The sequence below is a fragment of the Pleurodeles waltl genome, chromosome 6, assembly GCF_031143425.1.
Source record: "Pleurodeles waltl isolate 20211129_DDA chromosome 6, aPleWal1.hap1.20221129, whole genome shotgun sequence".
Lineage (NCBI taxonomy): Eukaryota > Metazoa > Chordata > Amphibia > Caudata > Salamandridae > Pleurodeles > Pleurodeles waltl.
The window spans coordinates 628,839,409-628,862,129 of NC_090445.1; the positions used below are offsets into that span (position 1 = coordinate 628,839,409).

The 22,721-nt window shown below is 47.2% G+C and overlaps 1 protein-coding gene across 2 annotated transcripts in view; it reads right to left on the minus strand.

The window, feature by feature from the left end:
• TSPAN2 (tetraspanin 2) overlaps positions 1-22,721 on the minus strand; it is a 716,196-nt gene that overhangs the window by 477,375 nt on the left and 216,100 nt on the right. The window lies entirely within an intron of this gene.

Here is a 22,721-nt window from a genome sequence, read left to right on the forward strand (position 1 = left end):
CTGCCTTACCGCTGTCCGCTGCCATGACCGTTGTCGGTGTTCCACCAGATTTCTGCGGAATAACTTTGGCAGTCATAATACGTGTTGCCGGCTGGTAGCCACGGCGGCCGTATGTTGGCAGCCGTCACCGTGGCGGTAGGTGGTCAATACCACCAATGTTGTGATGAGGGCCTTAATCCTGAAGAGTCCAACATACACTTCAGTTCTTACGCTTTGGAGACCATTGCTCTACGCACATTAGCTATAATGCACTCCACATGACAGAATACTTTATGTTCATCGATGCCACAATGCATCCTGTTTGCATGATATACAGAGCTAGATGTTTGAAATGCAACCAAAGATCATTCTGCTCAAGCAGCCTCAGAAGATTCACCTCCTCTATCACATCAAGGCTGCCCTTCTAAACTGTAGGCCTGCATTTTCTATTGTCAGTTCAATATCTTGCCTCATTCAAGGCTGTGACCCTGACTTTATTGTATTCATAGAAACCTGGTTTTGCTTGTCCTCCATGTCAATAATTGAGCTTACCTTTCCATTAGGATACAAGACTCTTCAAGGTTCTGCCTGTTCTCCATGCCAATGACTGATCTTACATTTCCGTTAGGATACAGCATCCTTCACCTTGACAGAAAAAACTGTTGGGGGGTCTGCACCTATCCACAAGCAGTTTCTAACTACTCCTCATTCCAATGCCTCACTTTAGAGATTACAGACAATATACCTGCACCACTGATACCATGTCTGTGACTGCTTTTAAATAAATTAATATTTTCTTTTTAAGTGCAACTTGATTGTACAAAATGAAAACAGAATTCCTTAAAAAAGAAAAAGAATAATTTTACAAACATTTTAGGCACATGCAATGTTCTAGTGGACTACTGCTTGCTCATGAAACATGCTTTTGTCAACATTAACAAAGGAGAAAGGGTTCTTTAAGTACCCCTTCCTGTTTGGAAACGGTCATTACCAATTTAGGTTTGGTGGTAAAATATGAATGGCTTACCAACGGACGGTATTTGGACAGACTCTCTTTACATGCCCCTTACCAACACTGTATTTTGCTTGAAACCCAAATTGCGAATCAGTAACATGTTACTGATTCACAATTCCAAATTTGTACTTTTAAAAAAACCCTTTGCTCAAGTTTGACCTTTGCGACCGTAAAATTGTTGTGTACATCAGGCGCTTAGTGCATAAAATGGCCTTAATGCATTTCTCCTCTTAGCAGACATCCGACTTACTCAGAGAGGCGACGGGCGCTGAACTGTCTCCAGGTTTTGTGTCGTTACAATTATTTATAACACGCCAGGAATCCATGGAGGAAGAAGTGTACAGCTCTTCCCGTCTATTAAATATCTTTGTACCTGTCAGATGTCTGAAATGACAGGCAGCCAGCACGGTCTGCTATAGCTGCTCCCAGCATGCGCTGCGCGGAGACGAACAGCTGCAGAGCTTTATAGCCGACTCCCCAGCCGCTGGTGTGGGCACATTGTCCGCAATTTCGCCTCTGCTGCAGACATTACTTTATATGCTAACGCCTGCCATGCCATTACTAGAAGTCTTAGATATAGAGGAGGGTCAAGGGTCAAACAAGAAGGGCCACCCTTAACTTTGTGTTCCCACGAAGAGGCACTACACGCGCTACTATCTCACACACAAGTGACACACGCCGACACTAAAGAGCCTCACGTCAGGAGTAAAACATGAACGGATTCTGTGCTGAAAGTAAACTCCCATCAATCAGGCGAGGTTTCCATACTGCACGCAGGTGCCAATGTTTACTTTCTGCATTGACTGTGTACGATAGTACGTGTGAAGGCCACGTATTGCCCAGTAAATCCTGTCAAACCTTTGGAGGTCGTCGACGAATGTTTCTGGGAATGTGTTTGCCTTGTTTCTGAATTACTTACACATAAGCATAAACTATAACATTTTATGGAGGGAGCATACCGTTTCTAGGGAGCGTTATTCATCTCAGGCTGATTCTCAAAAGAGGCTGGTAGAGGCGGCGTTTGCATTGCAAATGGACTTTTCTCTGACAGTATAAAATCTCCTGCCTCGGAATAGCCTCGAGGTCGGAACCAGTTTATGACTCTAAGAAAAAAGTTGTGAGCACTTGGATGATGGGAGAGGGCTGCCTTTTGCCCTCCGTTTCCTCTTTTGATGTGCAGGGCGTTACAATTCATGCTTTGCGATTCTTAAATGTGATCACGAATTGCAAAGCACGTTTGTTCTTTCCGATTACTGAATTTGTGAATGCAAAGATCCTAGAGAAGCAGGCCATGCATGTCTTCGTTAGTAGGACATCACAACCAATTAACGAGTCTGGAGAGGTTTGTGGGACCGGGACTATAGTCACAATTACTTTGCCAAGGAACAGTTGTGCGACTCAGCCCACAAGGCCAAGGGCGCAAGTCTGAACGAGCGCAGGCTGAACTGAACTCACTCTGTCAGGAAAGAGTGCTGCTGTGAAGAGCTGTACTCACTATATTCAAACTCTTCTGTAGAAGCATGCATGATGCCAATCTGTCGCTGTGCATAGCTTTATGCTCAGTTAGTGGTGAAACTGCATGCGATCGCACAACAGCACCATTCTCTCCAGCAAAAACTCTCACCTGTCACCAGAAAGTTGTGGAAGAGAAATTTGTATTCCACTGATGGATGCTACACATGTGCATGTGCACACACACACACATCGCCAGCAGGCAGCCTGATGATGGCAGTATACTTTATCCGACAGGGCAGCGCTGCAAGCAACGCTGCCCTGCGGATGAAGAACCCTTGTTTCTCCAGCCTTTCTCTGGTGGGTTCCCCCGCCAAGGAAAGGCTGGCGGAAGGGGTGCTCTGGGATCCCCCTGGGGTCCCCTGCACTGCCCATGCACTTGGCATAGGCAGTGCAGGGCCCCCCGTGCAGTGCCCCGTCGCGCATGTCACTGCCCGATCTGAGTGACGAGTGCTGCTGCACCAGCTGCACAGAGGCATTGATGATGGCTTCATGTGGAGCCATTGGCAATGTCCTGGCCCTGCATTCTTCTGGGCCGGCGGGCGGAAACACTGTTTCCATCCGCCGGCCCAGCAGAATGTATATATATAACGGTCTTAAGGGGGCTGGCGGTCTGTGAAAATACAACCAGCATTAACACGGTGGGGTTTCCCACCGTGTTCATAATGACCCCCTAAATGTTAATTTTAAAGACCCGCTTTGATGTTTGTAACCTGCTGTTCGTTTTTATTTTGCACTGCATGTGCTGTAATATGAAAATGTTGGTCTTTATGATGTTTATTATTGAACTGAGGCTTTTCCCAAGCTGAGTGACCTTTGGAAATCGGTGTAACAGGTGTCTTTTTTTTCTTTGTTTTCTTCTCTAGTATTGTGAACCTTGGTTTTGTTTACATATTAGATGGGTTGGTTCTTTTATAGTATGCTGTCTGGAAATGTTGTTATTTCTGCGAGGCAGCACTTTTATTGACGGCAATAAATATGACTTTGCTTTTTCCTAGTTCTGGGCTCCTGTCTGGGCAGAATTCATTTTTTTGTCCTGCCTCATTTATCAAATTCAGACATCACCAGGAACCACCACTTTAGCTAGCAGACTCTTGTGCTTTTTTAAATATTGAGCCATGGCTTCATAGAGGAACTGGCATATTGAGATGTTTCAAGTTTTTCACTTTTGGGTGCAGTTGAAGGTTTGTAGATAATGAACCTTTTTAGAAGAGTGTTTGATATGGTGCAGCCAGAAAACCATTCCAGTTTTGGTTGGAATGGCCGACAGGTTCAACGGGTTGAACAACCTTTAGCTTCCTGTTCCTCAGTTGTATAACTGTACCCTGTGTACCTTCATTTTTCTCACTACTGGCTATTTGTTAACGTTTGCACTTACTTATACGTGAGCATAACCATGTTAGTAAAGCGAATTGCTGAAAGGAATAACTTTTTCTAGACTTGAAACTGTTGATTGAAATGAAATGAATTGAGTTAGTGGTTCATTTTACTGTTCAGTCTAACACGTCGATCACAAATTTGTGTAAAGAGCCTGAACTCTGCCTAACACAAAGATGCAGTAAGGCCTTCATTGTCGTGCATACTACATTTACTCACAATTAACCTCACATTGCAATAGACACACGTTTTCTCACCTTTTTAGAGTTGGGCATTCACTTTTGCGAGGCCTCTGAGCTTTTCTGTTGCTCCATCTAAAATGAGAAGCTGACACCGTGGAACAAATTGGCAGGATTTTCTTAACGAAGTATGGTTAGCATTTTAAAAAAATGTGTTCTGTGAGTGTGCAGTGCCACCAAACCAACCAGGGCTACTCATCTTTGCTCTCACTTAATGCTTATGACCTTTCATGTAGGGTGAAAAGCCCCTTTCTCACAAGAAGCTTGCAAGATGCCTTAACTCATTGTATGCCAAGTCATCACTGAGGGACAAAGTGTCTGTGTATTCAGTCTTGCCTTCAAAGTGTCATGGATGCCCTCTTTCAGGTTGTCATACCAGTGCATGTCCTTAGCCCCAAGAAACACCCGTATAAACCTCTGCAGAAGAAAGGAAACCAGAAAGGTAGTTTTCACTCAATTGGTGTTGGCTTTTCTCATAGGGGTATTGGAGGAGGGGTTTGAAATAGACAGTCTTACCCGATAAATTTTTGTATTGTGTAAATTATTAACAGTATTCTGGACCCATCAAATCAACACATGCACACCTGAACATTTAGGCCCTCATTACGACCCTGGCGGTCGGTGGTAAAGCGGCGGTAAGACCGCAAACAGGCCTGCGTAAAAAAAAATGGAATTATGGTCATCCGACACTTCACCATTCCGACCGCCATGGCGGTGAAGACCGCTGGGCTGAAGATTGCGGTCTCCAGCCCGGCGGTCGTCACTAGACCGCCGACGGTATCAGGACCCTGCATACTGCCATGGATCTCGTGTGGTTGGGAACCGCCATGAAATCCATGGTGGTAGGAACTATCAGTGCCAGGGAATTCCTTCCCTGCCACTGATAGGGTCCCCCCCCCATCCCCCACGAATCCTCCCCCCACACCCCCTTGCCACCCCCCAAAGGTGGCACAACCCCCCTCCCTACCTCGACCCCGAACATGCACATATACACACCCCTACACGCACACACCCCAAACATGCACATATACACACCCCTACATGCACATACCCCGAACATCCCCGAACATGCACATATACACCCCGACAACACATATCCGCACACATACACACAGACATGCACACTGTCCGACCCGCACACATTTCCCATACACACAATACCCACCCGCACGCATACACTCACTCACCCCCTCTACACTCCCACAAGCACACCCCCATGCACACACACAACACCCCCCACCCCCTTCCCTAACGGACAATCAACTTACCTTGTCCGCTGATCCTCCAGGAGGGGACGGGATCCATGGGGGCAGCTCCGCCACCAGAACACCGTCACCAGAACACCGCCACACCGAATCATGGGACGTGATTCAGTGGGTGGTGTTCTGTTGACGTGGCGGTGGAGGTTGAGCAGCCTCCACTTTTCCACCGTCCGCCAGTATAGCTGCTGGCGGCTTTCCGTACGAAAAAGGACGGCGGGCTGCCAGCGGTCATAATATGCGGCGCGGAAGACCGCCACCACTGGCGGTCTTCAGCACGCGGTACCTCGGCGGTCTTGCGAAAAGACCGCCGAGGTCGTAATGACCCCCTTAGTGTCTATTATGAACTAATGTGAAATATATTTTTTTTATTCGTATTGGCACCATAATATTGCACAACTCAACAATATTATTACAATGAATAAAATTTATAAAATCAGAAACATTGTATGTCATACATCACTCATCAGTTAATTTTAGAACTCTATATGCCTTCTGGCATTTTGTTATTTTGCTGCTGAATAATGTAATTCCTCTTCTTAACAGCTGTAGACTTGATAGTCCTAGGCTCAGAGTCCTGGTAAGCATCATGCCCTACAGCATTTGATCTTTCTTGCCCTTGCATTATTCAAAGGGAGCTTATCTAACCTTTTTCTCATGGCAGCTCTGTTGTGTTGATGAGGACACCCTTCATTTGGAACGCTGTGTTCGGCAAGTAACAACAGTAAACTAGCTCCAGTGCTTTTGTTTGAATCATGAATATGGGTTAGATGCAGAAACCTTAAGTGCAGATGCAAAACTAAAATTATTATATTTTTTCATAAAACATACAAAAATGGGAGGAGTGCTTGCCATAAGTTTAACCACTGGTGATCACAATCGCTTGTGATGACATTCCAACCCATCACTCTTTTACTTCAGTTCAGGAAGGACCTGGCATGGCAGTTCAGCCAGGACTGTTCCCATGATGACCAGAGGCAAGACTGATTTGTATATGTCTCGGTCCAAACAGGTGGCATATTGGGCAAAAAATGCTGAATTGGGATACGGCCCCCAGCGATTGCCGGTGGCTGAGATTAATTCACGCCATTAACATGTAATTTTAGGCCAAGCATGCAATCGCTTTGACCTGTTGTAAGTATTGTGGGCTTTTAACCACGTCCATGTCATGCCCATCACTTTCACTCGTTTGTGGGTTTGCCTTTCAAAAATCACTTGGTCTAATTGTTAAATGCTTTACATTTGTCCCACCTTGAGGCTGTTTTTGTCACACCTTGCAGACTGCCCCTGTTACATGGATTATTGCACGATTGCCAATATACTTCAGAGTGAGGGAACTATTTCCTTTGTCTCTCCCCTTCGTGTTGCATGGCGGCCATGAAGCTCACTGCGCAAACACGTACAACAGCGTGAACTAGGTCAATGGTATTGGAGCACTGGTCACATTGTTCACAGTTACCTAATCAAAGTAATTTCTTGTGGGTCTTCCCTTAAACACTTGAAATTGGTGAATGCTTTACGTAAAACAGAAATCCTTAAAGCGAAAGCAGCTCCCTCTGCACAGCTGGAGAGCTGATACTACAATATTCATTGCACTTAGGAAAACTTGACCCATAATGCTTTGCAGGGCATTGCTTTTAGAAAACATTTTTGCTCATAACTCAGCCTGTGGTGGGCACAGGACAATGAGACCACAGTCAAAACGCTCACCACAATGTGCTCTTTATAAATCATATTTGGGTCCCTGTTAGAAATGGGGTTTCTGGTTGACTAGGGTATGTACCTCAGCCAGGCAGAACTTACCCACTCTAGTTAGGGCAAGGGAGTTACACGTCCCAGATAACCCCTGCTCACCCTCTTGGTAGCTTGGCACGAGCAGTCAGGCTTAACCCGGAGGCAATGTGTAAAGCGTTTGCACAACACACACAAACATGTGACGCAATATCCCCACCACAAAGGAAACACAACACCAGATTATATGAAAATATACTGTATTGTACACAACGTAATTATTAGACCAAACATCACATAACAGTACTATCCTGCTGCCTTAGCCGTTGTCAGAATGTTACACATTAGTTACTCTGCAAACTAGCAGTAGTCACACATAACACACAGGTTACTCAGTATTCTGCAACATAAGCAGTAGTCAGGGAACACGTTATCACATTAGAACACTTGTCATAAGAATATCATAAAACGCCCATAGTAGGAACATTAAAAAATCTATGGCAAGTTAGGGAAACATATTAGCAAGTCATGCCCATAAAAGGAATATTTGCACACATGTATAAAAACATCATAAAACAGGTAGGCAATATATAACAATCAGCAAAGTCTTTAGAAAGAACTTCAATTATAATTATATTGGTCCTTTTAAAAGTACCTGGCTTGATGCAGAGGCACTTCCAGTGCCTAGAACGAACAATGGGGCACCCGGCACTCCTCTGCGCAAAACTGGGGCCTCCCAGATATCCTGGGGTCAGAGGAGGGTGACATGCACCTCCTCTTGTTCATGAACGGGCCCCTCTGGGGACTGTAAACACTGGGGCCCCCCCTAGGCCTCCACCGGCCCTCTCGAGGGGGGCCAAAGCCAGCAAAAACAACTTAGGGCAGGAGGGGGGCACCACGCACCCCCTCTGTTTTAATGACAGGCCCCTCCCAGGACCTAGGATCTCTGGGGGCCCCCCCGGGCCTCCACTGGCCCTTCCACCAAGGGGGGAGCCCACAATAATGCCTGTTTTACCTAACAGCAGAAAAGGAGCGTCCTGCTCCTAACGCAGAGGCCAGGGGGAAGGGGGCACTCCCCGCACCTTCCTCTGGTCCTGTCGTGAAGCCACAAGAAGATCGGACCCCTCCTGGGACCTGAGCAGACACTCGCCTGCACCCGATGCGGTGCGCGAGTGTTCTTCCAGCTTCCCGGGCTGCTGCAGTGATCTTATTTAAAGGGGCACAATGCAGCAAGGAGCCTACGAGCTCCCAAGGCTCCATAAGCACGCTGCAATCAGCGCTATGGCAGCCGCAACCACGGAGAAGCACGCCTCGTGAAGAAATGGATGCAGGAGTCAGGGGCCACAGCACCCTGCCTCTGGGGAGCAGAATCTTAAGACAAGGTCCTCAGGTGGAGGGCCCAGCTACAGGCCAGCACAAGGGAAAGGCAGCAAGTGGCAAGTCCTTCACAGTGACCAGGCAGGTCACAGGTCAACACAGCAGCAGCAGTCCATGGCGGTTCCTGGTGAGTCCTTTCAGCCTTTGGTGTCCGGTTCCAAGATGATTCCAAGAGTCTCCAAATTGTGGGGAAAATTCCCCTGTACTTATAGTCAGTTCTCACAGTGTTTTACAATGGTAGGGAGAGGAGGTTCCAGCCAGTTACAACTGGTTCTGGGAGTGCCCCCTCCCTCCTTTCAGCACAGGCTCCAAACATCAGTAGGGGGTTAACGACCCTATTGTGTGAGGCCAGGGCACAGTCTTTACAAATGCAGGTGTGCCCCGCCTCTCCCTTCTCTCATCCGAGGAAGTCTATTCAGTATGCAGATGCACCTCTGTGACACCTCCACCCTCCCTGTGTACAGGCTGTCTGAAAAGTATGCACAAAGCCCCAACTGTCACTCTGCCCAGATGTGGATTGGAGTCAAGCTGCAAAACACCAGTCATAAGCACAGATAAATGCGCACTTTCTAGAAGTGGCATTTCTGTGATAGTAATAAAAAATACACCCACACCAGTAAGCAGCATTTATTATCACCATCACAACCATACCAAACACTCCTACGCTACCCCTCATAAATCAGACAATACCCGTTACACATAAGGCAGGGCATTTCTAATGCAATCGTACGAGAAGGCAGCACTCACAGCAGTGAGACACCAGTTAGGCTGTTTGTCACTACCAGGACAGGCCACGCAACTAGGCACATGTCCTGCCTTTCTACATACATGGCATCCTGCCCATAGGGCTAGCTAGGGCGTACCTTAGGAGTGTCTTACATGTAGTAAAAGGGGAGTTCTGGGCCTGGCAAGTAAATTTAGATGCCAGGTCCCTGTGGCAGAAAACTGCGCACACAGGCCCTGCGCTAGCAGGCCTGAAACAGGTTTGAAAGCCTACTTCAGTGGGCGGCGCAAGCAGCGCTGCAGGCCCACTAATAGTATTTAATTTACAGGCCCTGGGTATAGAGATACCACTCTACAAGGGACTTATAGGTAAATTAAATATGCCAATTAGGTATAAGCCAATCATACCAACTTTAGATGGGAGAGCACCTGCACTTTACCACAGGTCAGCAGTGATAAAGTGCTCAGAGTCCTAGAACCAACAGCGAGAGGTCAGAAAAACCAGGCGGAAGGAGGCAAAAAGACTGGGGATGACCCTGCGTAAGGCAAAAAGTCCAACAGTCCCCACACTAGGTTAGTGGTAGGCTAGTGGGTGGTTAGAGGGGACACCAAACTAATAAACCCTATCACCATTCAATGTCTTTTTAATCTCTCTCAAAGCTGGAACTTTCGGTTTGCAGTTGGGAATAGTTGAGTTTTAAGGGCCTTGTTTGTAATATCATTGTTTTAGGCCTGCTACCTCTGAATATATGTAATGCGCTATGCCATCTAGGGGCTAAATATATAGTTACATGACCATGTTTCTTTCAAATGCTATTTTCACTATGGTGTCCTCTAGGTGCTGTTCTAAGCATTACAGTCATATCAACATATTAAAATATTCGTGACATGGGAATGTGTCCCATAATGCTTTGTAGGGCATTACTTTTACAAAACATTTTTGCTCATAACTCAGCCCGTGGTGGTCCTAGGACAATGGGACCACCTTCCAAACTTTGACCACAATGTGCCCTGTCTACATAATCTCTGGGTCTCCACACTATGTTTGTGGGGACTCCAAAATAATACCAAAATAAATAATTATCTTTTTAAGCTTTCTTATGGCTGGAACTTTTGTTTTATAGTTGGGAGAAGTTATATTTTATGGGCCGTGTTTGTAATATCATTGTAATAGTCCTGCTAGCCTTGAAAATGTGCAATGCACTTTGTTCTCTAGGGGTAGATAAGTGGTTACACTGCATTATTTTTTCCTGTTTTTGTCATGGGGCTAGCAATATGGGTACATGACCATGTTTCTTATGAATTATATTTTAGTTATGGTGCCCTCTAGCGGCTGTTTTGAGCATTACAGTCTAATGCCAATAGTTTATTTCTGATAAAGGTTTATATGATGATTTTATATGTTTGAAAAATCTCTCCTTGTTATAGTTGTGACCACAACTCAGGCCAACTTAACATCCTTACTACACAATGCATATTTGAACACTCTTGATATGTTTTTGTGACATTTCTAGTTTATTTCTCCTCTGCGGCTGTCTTGTCTTTTTTGGATGGGGAATTGTGTTAACCAGCCAGCAACTCTGATGGTGGGGTGATGAAAGTGGTATTCTATTGGAATTTGATGGCAGATTTAAATTGGGACACTAAATGGCAACGTTTTAATTTTTTGCTGCAGATAGAGGAAGAAGGTAAATGGAAGTGCTTTAGTTATATGATCTGCCACTGGAATTATGTCCCAGGAAAAGACGAAATTATTAGGCAGAGATGACCAATTTATTTGGCAAGAAAAGTCCAGTTATGAATTTACAATGCCAATAGCTCTAACTCAAGCAAATGTGAGATCTATTGCATTGCAAATGCTTGTTTTTAGAATGCTACAACCCAGTGGGGTAGAACAGATGCCATGCACCTTAGTGCAAGCAAAAAATAGCTCCCCGACCATTGGTATGGTAGTATAATACAACAATAATCGCGGTTCAGTGGAGCCCTCAAGGCCACAGTGAAATTGAACCTGATCATCATCGATAGCAACACCCCTGCTAAAATCTCTCCAAGATATCAACGCAACATTCAGGACAGGACTTCCTTTCCCAATCCTTGTCCTTTCCCGTTTGTGAAATACAAGTGGCCTGCAGTCTACATCATTGTATATCACAGCGGAGATGTTAACAACACTTAGTTCTTAAGCTGTATTAATTTTGTGCTTCACTCCTACAAGTAGCCAACTTAGCCCATGTCATAGAACAAGTGCTTCCCTAATTGAAAAATGGAGGATAGTTCTTGCTATGGACGGAAGTGATAAGGGGCTTCTTAGAGAGTACACAATGAAGTCATATATGCTGCTGACAGTGCAGGAGAAATTACCTGAGCACTGACAACCCCACATCACTCGAGGCTGGCACAAGAGCCCTGGCACAAAGGTGGTTACAGGTCAGGGGTGCAAATGAATGGAAACTGAAGAGGTGATCAAACCACTGCTTAGTAAGAAGATTTACCACTCTGTCCCTGTGATGCTAGTTCAAAGCAAAGTACTTCCCACATGTTTCTTCTTTGTTCTCTTTATGCCACCCCGAGGAATGCTTTTATCTTACCTATTTTACGTACATTAAGACCAATCCATTATCAGGAAGCTTTGATACATCTTCAGAAATTATCAAATGACAAAATTTGTTTTCAGGTATTACATTTTATCAGATCATCTATTGTTATTAGGAATTGTTACTAATATTTTTTTTAATTTATTCATCTATTTATGCTGACTCTTAGAATTTATTTCTATTTTAAAATCTTAGGTTTTATATTTGGTATAGTACAGATTCTCCCACAGGGAGAAAGGCTCTTATTATATTTCAGGGTAGCTAAAACGTTTTTGGGTTTTATATTATATGACCTTAGTTAATGTTCTGATAAGAATACTGGAATATTCTGTGAATGAGGAACTTGGACTAGATCACTTTGCCCTTTTGTTTGTTTGTTCGCTTGGATATGTGATTTTAATTTGTACTTTTATGGCAAATGCTGAATAAAGATCTTTGACTGACTGACTGACTGACACTGCTTAGTATTTCTGTGCTGCACTGACTGAAGAGTATGAGTTGACTTGCAGTTAGCAACTGAGTTCATGGGTTGCAAACATCTGACTGCTGATTATGAGTTGATTTGCAGAGTTAGAGACTGAGTATATGCACTGCAGACATCTGAGTGTAGATTATGAGTTGACTTGCAGAGTTAGTGATTGAGTGTATGCATTGCAGGCATCTGATTGCAGAGTATGCATTAACTTGCAAAGCTAGCAACTTAGTGCACAAGCTGCAGACATCTGACTGTAGAGTATGTACTGACTTGCAGAGCTAACAACTGAGTGCACCATCTGCTGACATCTGACTGCAGAGTATGCGTTCACTTGCAGAGCTAGTCACCGAGTGCATGAACTGCAGACATCTGACTGCAGAGTATGAGTTGACTTGTAGATTTAGAGACTGAGCACATGCACTGCAGTTATCTGACTGCAAAGTATGCTTTGACTTGAAGAGCTAGTGACTAAGTGCAAGCACTGCGGACATCTAACTGAAGAGTATGCATTCACTTGCAGAGATAGTGAGTGAGTAAATGAGCTGCAGACATCTGACAATAGAGTATGCATTCAGTTGCAGAGCCAGTAACTGTGTGCATGAGCTGCAGATCTGACTGCAGAGTATAAACTGACTTTCAGAGTTAGTGACTGTGTGCATGCACTGAAGACATCTGACTGCAGAATATGCATTCACTTGAAGAGGTAGCGACTGAATGCATGAGCTGCAGACATATGACTGCACAGTATGCATTGACTTACAAAGTTATCGGTGAGACTGCGCATGAGCTGCAGACAGTGATATTTCATTAACAACTGAAACAAGGTACGCCTTCTTGACACAGTGTTTTAGCAGCACAACAGGAGTGGGGGTCAAACTATCTAACATTTCCTGGCAGTCTTATAATATCAGTATCACTAGTCAAATATTTGAAGGGTTTAGAGTTTCCACATTGAAGTTTAACAACCTTTAGTAGCAAATGGATCATTCTTAAGCATATTACACCAGTAAAACTGGTGTAGAACTTTGGAGGATTTAAAGGCAACTGTACAATGGAAAAACCTTTGAATACAGCCTGCTGAAGCAATTTGTAAAATGTTTCAGCTGGTGCTTTTTTTTCATAGCAAAGGCCCACGACATCTGGACTGAGCTCAGGGAAATGTAGACAGAAAGATGTTGTAAACTGCACCAAGAATAGCTATTAAGTGCAGTCTACTGTAAACTCTGACCTGTCAGCAAACAGACTATACGAAGTGAGTGATAATGACCTCACCCCTGCAATTTTCCACATGAACATTTTGCCAGGAAAATTGTGGCGACATTTACCACTACAAAATGACAAGAAATGGGAAAAATGTTGTAATCAGTATGGTAGACAATCATTTTTCCATGCAACACTCAGAAAATTAGGTATTTACAGAAGTGTCATCTTAAGGGTTTAGAGGACCCCGGAAAGATCCATTTTGGGGGCCCTGCTCAGAACAACATTCAATTTGATTGCCCATTTACTTTTAACTCAAGCTCACAAGATACCAAAAATTATTGAATTATGTTAGACCTGACAGCCTTAGGCTGGTCACCCCTAACTTTTTGTCTGCCTCCCTTCAATTTTTGGACACTGCTTTTGATGGTTTTAGGACTGCATACTTCACCACTGCTAATTAGTGCTAAAGTGCATATGCTCTCTCCCTTAAAACATGGTGACATTGGTTCATACTCAATTAGCTTATTTAATCTACTTGTAAGACCCCTGTTAAGTGCACTACATGTGCCCAGGGCCTGTAGATTAAATGCTACTAGTGGGCCTGCAGCACTGATTGTGCCACCCACATAAGTAGCCTCTTAACCATGCCTCAGGCCTGCCATTGCAAGGCCTGTGTGTGCAGTTTCACTGCCACTTCGACTTGGCATTCAAAAAAGTACTTGCCAAGCCTTAAACTCCCCTTTTTATACATATAAGTCACCCCTAATGTAGGTCATAGGTAACCCTTAGGGCAGGGTGCTAAATAGATAAAAGGCAGGACATATACCTGTGCAGTTCATATGTCCTGGTAGTGTAAAACTCCTAAATTCGTTTTTACACTGCTGTGAGGCCTGCTCCTTTCACAGGCTAACATTAGGGCTACCCTCATATACCGTTTGAGTGGTAGATTCTGATCTGAAAGGAGTAACAAGGTCATATTTAGTATGGCCAGAATGGTAATACAAAATCCTGCTGACCGGTGAAGTTGGATTCAATATTACTATTTTAGAAATGGCACTTTTAGAAAGTGAGCATTTCTCTGCAGGAAACATCCCCAACCACGACTCCTGAACAACCAAGTCATCGACAACGAAAGCGGAACAACGCTTTCGTTAACCACGACTTCCTTGTTCGGCGCCTTAACCATGCATGTGCTGAACAACGTACATGCGTGGTTAGGGCACAGAAGAAGGGAGTCAGCTTAGTGGGAGGAAGTGATCAGGTAAGTGGGGCTGGGGCTGTTTTAGGGGCGGGAGGTGGGGGCATTTTTTTGTTTTTGGGGGTGGTTTAAATTTAGGGGCGGGTGGAGGGTCGGGCATTTTTAGTTTTGGGGTGGGGGGTCGGGTATTTTTAGTTTTTGGGGGTGGGGGTCGGGTGGTTTAGGTTTAGGGGTGGGGTGGAGGGGTCGGGCATTTTTAGTTTTGGGGTGGGGGTCGGGTGGTTTAGGTTTAGGGGTGGGGGCTCGGGCATTTTTAGTTTTGGAGCAGGGTGGGGGGTTGGGGTATTTTTTGTTTTTGGGGGTGGGGCTCAGGTAGTTTAGGTTTAGGGGTGGGGTCGGGCATTTTTAGTTTTAGGGGCAGGGGTGGGGGGTCGGGTATTTTTTTAGTTTTTGGGGGTGGAGGGGTCAGGTGGTTTAGGTTTAGGAGTGGGGGTATTTTTAGTTTTAAGGGAGAGGTGGGGGATCGGGTAGTTTAGGGGCAGGGGGTCGGGGTATTTCTATTTTTTAGGGGTGGGGCTCGGGGGTCGGGACAGCTTAGGTTTTGGGGGTGGGGTGTCAGGGTAGTTATGGGGGTGGGGGTTTGGGGCAGTTTAGGTTTTAAGAGGGTTGGGGTGTAGGAAAGCAGTTTTTTTCTAGCATGGTTACCCCCACTTTTGGCCGGTTTGTGAGTGTGTGTCAGTGTGTTTTTATAGTGTCACTGGGATCCTGCTAGCCAGAACCCCAGTGCTCATAGATAAAAACCTATATGTCAGTGTTTTTGCCTGTCTCACTGGGATCCTGCTAGCCAGGACACCAGTGCTCAAAGTTTGTGGCCTAATGTGTATGCCTGTGTAGTACCTAACTGTGTCACTGCTAATCAGAACCTCAGTGCTTATGCTCTCTCTGCTTTTAAATTTGTCACTGTAGGCCAGTGACTACATTTGCCAATTTCAATTGGCACCCTAGACCCCCCTTATAAGTCCCTAGTATATGGTACCTAGGCACCGAAGGCATTGGGGTTCCTGGAGTTCCATATGGGCTGCAGCATTTCTTTTGCTACCCATAGGGAGCTCAGACAAACCCTTCCACAGGACTGCTACTGCAGCCTGCGTGAAATAGTGTACACACTATTCCACAGCCATTTTCACTGCACTTAAGTAACTTATAAGTCACCTATATGTCTAACCTTCACTTGCTGAAGGTTAGGTGCAAAGTTACTAGGTGTGAGGGCACCCTTGCACTAGCAAAGGTGCCCCCACATAGTTCAGGGCCATTTCCCCAGACCTTGTGAGTGCGGGGACGCCATTACACGCGTGCAATACATAGGTCAATACCTATATGTAGCTTCACAATGGTAACTCTGAATATGGCCATGTAACATGTCTACGATCATGGAACTGTCCCCCCATTCCAAATCTGGTATTGGGGAGTCAATTCCATGCATCCTGGGGGCTCCACCATGGAACCCCCAGTACTGAGAAACCAGCTAACTGAGGCTTGCACTGCTGCCACCTCACAGACAGGGTTCTGCCCTAATGGGGTCTGGGCAGCCCAGTCCCAGGAAGGCAGAACAAAGCATTTCCTCTGAGAGCAGGGTGTTACATCCTCTCTCTTTGGAAATAGGTGTTACAGGCTGGAGAGGGGTAGCCTCCCCCAGCCTCTGGAAATGCTTTGAAGGGCACAGATGGTGGCCTCCTTGCATAAACCAGTCTACATTGGTTCAGGGATCCCTTCTCCCCTGCTCTGGTGGGAAACTGGACAAAGGAAAGGGGAGTGACCACTCCCCTGTCCATCACCACACCAGGGGTGGTGCCCAGAGCTCCTCCGGTGTGTCCCAGGCTTCAGCCATCTTGTTTTGCAGGGTGTGGGGGCACTCTGGAGGGCTCTGAGTGGCCAGTGCCAGCAGGTGATGTCAGAGACCTCTCCTGATAGGTCCATACCTGATAAGGGCTATTTAGGGTCTCTCCTGTGGGTTCTCTTCAGATTTTGCTTGCAAGTTTCCTTCATGAATCCTCTGCAACAACTTCAGACTCTTCTGACCTTGGATCAACGGCAGCCTGCTCCAAGAAATGCTGTAACTGGAACAAAGTGTCTACAAGAGACACTTTTCTTCAGCAACCTCAGCTCCGAGTCAGCAACTGCAACAGTTTTCATGGTGTGCATGCTCTGGGGACTCCCTGTCTTCATCCTGCACCAGAAGGACCGAAGAAATCTCCTATGGAGTGATGGAGTCACTCCCCTGCTCCAAGCAGGCACCTTCCAAGATGGCAACAGGTACCCTGGGACTCCTCTCACAGCGATAAGCATGCTCCTAAGGACACAGAGGGTGGACATCATTGACATAGACTGTCCTGAGGTCCGGCTGAAGCAATTTGGAGGAGGTAAGACCTTGCCTTCCCTGAGAGCGACGGTACCCCTGTGTACTGCGTCTTCTTCACCTCCTGAGGCCTCTGTGCACTCTTTGTAAAATTCCTTTGTGCACATCCTAGCCCAGGTCTCCAGCACTCCATCCTGTGACACACAACTTGCTGAGTTGTTCTCCGGCGGCGTGGAACCTTCTTTTGTTGTGCTGCATTAACCGCGTTTTGCACCTCCTTTGAACCCGTATCCTGCAACTCCTGGCCATGCGGGCTGGTATCCTGAGGGCTCTCTAAAGTGCTGTGAGCTCCCTCTTCCTTCTCACATAGAGTTGAGGCCCCCAGGTCCCTCCTGGGTCCATCCAGTGCCATTTTCATGAAAAATGCACTTTTGTCACAGCCAAGGCTTGTTGGCGCCTTCAAACACAAAATCTCATCTGCAACGATCTTCACGCCGTGGGACATCTTTTGCATCATGCAGGAACCCGCTGGCATCTTCCCAGGTGCATTTCTGCAGTCTTCGACTAACTGTGGACTCTTCTTTTGCACCCTCTTCTGGGTTGGCAGGGGCTCCTGTCCTTCCTGGAACTTCTTTCGACTTCTGGACTTGGTCCTCTTCCTTTGCAGGTCTTCAGGTCCAATAATCCAGCAGTTGTTCTTTGCAGACTTGGGTGGCTGCTGCAAAATCCCAAAAACTAGGTGTAGTGTGTCCTAGGGAAACTTGCAGTACTGCTTTTCTGGGCTCTGGGGTGGGGTAATTTACTTACCTTTACTGTATTCTTACTCTCCCAGTGATTCTGCACACACTACACTTGTCTAGGGGGGAATTTGTGATTCGCATTCCACTTTTTTAGCATATGGTTTGTGTTGCCCCAGACCTATTTTCTCCCATTGCATTCTATAGGAGTTCCTAAGGTTTGAATTGTTCTATGACTATTTACTTGTCTAATTTTGGTGTCTAGTGTATATATTGTGTATAATACTTACCTCCAGAAGGAGTATTGTCTCTGAGATATTTTTGGTACTGGGTCACCCAAATAAATACCTTTATTTTTGGTAACACGGAGTATTGTCTTCACTTGTGTATAAGTACTGTGTAACTATAAGTGGTATTGCATGAGCTTTGCATGTCTCCTAGTTCAGCCTAAGCTGCTCTGCTATAGCTACCTCTATCGGCCTAAGCTGCGAGAACACTACTACTTCAATAATAAGGGATAACTGGACCTGGTATAAGGTGTAAGTACCCAAGGTACCCTCTACAAACCAGGCCAGCCTCCTACAGGGGGTCGCAATAGTTTAAGGGGCGGGCGTGTGGGGTTGGGGTAGTTTAGGTTTTGGGGGGTGGGGGGATCACAGTAGTTTTAGGGGTGGGGTTGGGGTATTTTTAGTTTTTGGGGGTGGGGAGTTGGGGTAGTTTAGGTTTAGGGGCAGGGTGGGGGGGTCAGGGTATTTTTAGTTTTTTGGGGTGGGGGTCTGGGTAGTTTAGAATTTAGGGGGTATGAGGGTTATGGTAGTTTTAGGGTTGGGGGTTGGGGTAGTTTCGGTTTTGGGGTGGGGGTTGTGGTAGTTTTAGGGGCAGGGGTGGGGGGTCGGGTAGTTTAAGTTTTAGGGGTGGGGGTTGGGGCAGTAGTACAATTGTTTTTAGGGGTGGGGGGATTGGGGTACAATTATGTTAGGGGTGGGGTGGTTGGGGTGGGGTGAGTTGCATGCTGGAACCACGCATGCTGTTCACGCATGCCTTTACGAGGAATGCTTTTAGAATGAAAAATCGTTGTTAAGGCATTCGTGGTAAGGGCATTTGTGGTAACAACGCATCGTTGTTCTGACCTCGTTGTTAAGGCATGCGCGGTTCTGGAATGCATTGTTCCGACTCCTGTTCTTTCTCTGCACTTAAATCCTTCTGTGCCTTACTTTCCACGTCTAGCTAGGTTACTTGACAACTCCCTTGTGCATTTCACTCAGACAACCCCAAACACAGGGTGCTCCGTCACACCTGCACACATCTGCATACTGAATGGGTCTTCCTTGGCTGGGAGGGTGGAGGGCCTGACACTTACATGTCAAAGGACAGTGGCCTGCCCTCACACAATGGACTGCCAAACCCACTACTGGGACTCTGGCAGACAGGATGGAACTGAAAGGGGACCTTGTGCACTTCTAAGGCATTCTTTGAAGTCTCCCCCACTTCAAAGGCACATTTGGGTAGTTAAACAGGGCGTCTGACCCTACCAACTCAGACACTTCTGGACAAGATACCACTGGTGAAGAAACTCTGAACGAGAACCTGCAACCTGGCAAGAGGAACTGCCTGGCTGCCCAAAGGACTCACCTGACTGCTTTTCTGCGGAGGACTGCTGCCCTGCTGTTGCCCTGCTGCCTAGCTGCCCTCTGGCTCTGCTGAGAAGTGCTCTCCAAGGCCTTGGATAGAGCTTGCCTTCTGTTCCTTGAAGTTTCAGGACCAAAAAGACTTCATCCTGCAAAGAACTCCTTGTGCGGTGAAAATTCGATGCACAGCCAACCAGAAACGATGCACAGCGGGGGGCGTCTAAGATGGCTGCCGGAGCGGACGCTTGAACACAGAGCTCCGCTCACGGCCCACCGAAAATCTGCCAAAATCCTGACCCCTGCGATGGCTACGACACCAGTAACACGCAGAGGCCCCGACACACGTAGGGGCTCTCTTATCCATCGGCGTGTAAGCAGGGGTGAGCTGGATTGATTTGCTTGTGATCGGCGCTGGATGGGCCCGGGCTGCGGACCCTGAGGAGGAGGTGAGCGCGGGCTGCCTGCTGGGCACGGGCCTCCCACCTCTCTGGTTTGCCCTGTCCCCACGGGGAAAAGGAGACGGGCCGTCGGCCTGTGTGCGCCCTGCCTGGGGTTCCGGTGACCGGGTGCAGCTCGGGCGGCGGCCGCTTGGAATCGTGTGGGCCGGGCGGGCCCGAACTGTGCAGGCCGGGCGGGCCGCGGTCGCGCTACGAAGATATACGGAGGCCCCCGTACTTGTAGGGGACTCTCCAACCCATTGACGGGGGAGCAGGATCGTGAGGAGCCGACCCGGTCTTAGCCGGCGCTGGAGTGCCCAGTGCTGCAGACCCGGAAGGTGAGCGCGAGCTGCCCGCTGGACGCGGGCCCCCCGGGTCCCCGGCCGGCCCTGTCCCCGTAGGTGGGGGAGGCGGGCCACGCCGTCGACCCGAGTGTGTCCTACCTGGGATTTCCGGGGCCGGGGGCGGATCAGGAGGCCACGCCTGCCTGCCGCGGGAGCCCTGGCCTGGGCTCCCAGAGGAGATCGATGTACGGACCGCAGCTCCAGCCGCGCTGACAGGACGGAGCTTGCCCCCGCATTTCAAATGTGCTCAGCTGGCGGGGTGTCCCGGAGCAGCGGAGCGGCGACGCTGGTTGGGCAGAGGCCCTGAGGAAGACCACCCCGGGAGCACCCATTAATGAACAATAAAGAGCAACCCAGGAGGTGAAAGGGAAGTGAAAAAAAAAATATATATAACAACAACAAAAAAAAAACGAAAGCTGGAAACCACAAACAAACCAATTGATGGTAACGCCAATAATGACAACGTGCTGCAAGTAGGAAAAAGATATCCACCCCTCCAATACCTCCAGGGCTCCACATATGGAAGGCGCAGAGGCACAAAGAGACCACATGAGTTAACTGGACGGGCTGCAGTCGCTCGCCCCTCGTCGGGGTACGTCACAGGGGCCCTAAGGCTCGCGTCTGACACCCCAAACACCTGCGGAAGGAGTAAGCTGTGGGGTGAATGAACACAAAGCTGGCTAAAAGACGTGAAGCACAATAAGATATCGCAATAACCCTCTGGAGTGAAACTGAGTAAGTCACTAGTTCAACAGACATAATAATTAATCGACGTATGTTGTAGCGTTGGCCCTTTAGCACCTCGTCCATAACGGCTGAGCACTCTCCGACCATTTCCCACCGACGAACAGCATACACTGCAACGAATCAAGAATCTCGCCAGAAATTTCACTAAATCGAACCAAACTTACCGGAGCTCTTAAAGGAAGCACATCAAAGGGGCTCACACAGTCCTCCAGGCAGCCTACACCTACGTAATCACTCAAACGCAAGCGACTCCTAAATCACCAGCGTGCTTCACGCCCCTCTGGAAATCCCAATCAAAATCAGCATTGAAACATAGATCAACAGTGCCAACTGTCGCAGGACATAATGGTTAAACCGAAACAGCCTAAACCAGGGAACCACACGGACGGGGGTATCCCCCCTGCCACCGGTGAATCCGACATGCAGACCACAACACTTTGTCAGGTGAATGAAACACTACGCACCCACTCCCTGCAATTCGATAAACTCTTACAAGCAATAATGGACACCAAGTCCTCACTTGAAGGTAAAATTGACACGGCGGTCATGGAGGTCACACTACTCCGTGCCGATCATCGCAAACTAACGGACAGGGTCCACAATACTGAATTAACACTAAAAACGGCCCAACCGGAGATCGCAAACATGAAAATAAAAATTCAACAAATGGAAACGGAAATGACCCAGCTACAACGCAGGGCTGAAGAAGCAGAAGGCCGCTCCAGACGCAATAACATCAGATTTCTAGGAATACCAGAACGCTCAGAAACGCTCAACACTGAGGAATTTCTGGAGAATTGGCTTAAAAAAATAATGAAAATGCAAGACTCCACATGGGCACCAGTGGTGGAAAGAGCACACAGAATTCCTGGTAGACCTCCGTGACCGGGCGCACCACCTCGCCCCCTAATAGCGCGATTCTTAAACTACAGAGATAGAGACTTAGGGGGTTATTACAACTTTGGAGGAGGTGTTAATCTGTCCCAAAAGTGATGATAAAGTGACGGATATACCACCAGCCGTATTACGAATTCCATAGGATATAATGGACTCGTAATACCTCAGGCACAGTCGGCCTGGAGAACAGCACCGTCACTGCTTATCCAGACTACACAATGGAAGTACAGCATAAAAGAGCAGCATATGTCAAAATTAAACTACTTCGTGAACACAATATCACTTACTCACTCATGTTCCCGGCGCATCTTCGGATAAGAGTGGACGACAAAACTCTGATGTTCCCTACTCCCGAAGATTCGTGGACATGGATACACACGCCAAGGGCCTAGCTGAACCACCCAATGACGACACAACAAAAGAGCGTTGGATCACCCCTGGCTCCAAGAGAAAGAAAAAGAAAAATACCACAGCGCGCCCAACAAAATCGCAGGTGGCAGCCGCCCAGGCAAAAATAGTAAGAGACACCAGTACATTTGCGCGACCGCTATCAGACACTAAAAGCGAAGTAGACATAAACGACAGCGGCTCACTGCACAGTGGCTCCAGCTCCTCCCTCTCCCAACTAACGGGTGGCCCGACCTCACCCCACGCCTGGCAGACCAGATTTAGGGAATCGCAAACATAACTCTGTTTGGGTTTGATGCCCCAGGATCACAAGAACATCACTCCCCCCCCTGCATACGTTGGAAGGACCACACACGGGCACCCCACAACGTGACCAGACCCGTCGCGACCACCATAGATGGCGAAACCCTAAGGCCAGACAAAGCGGTTGCACTCAGCCATCGTAATGGGGTAGGGAAAAAGGAAAGAAAAAAAAAAAACAT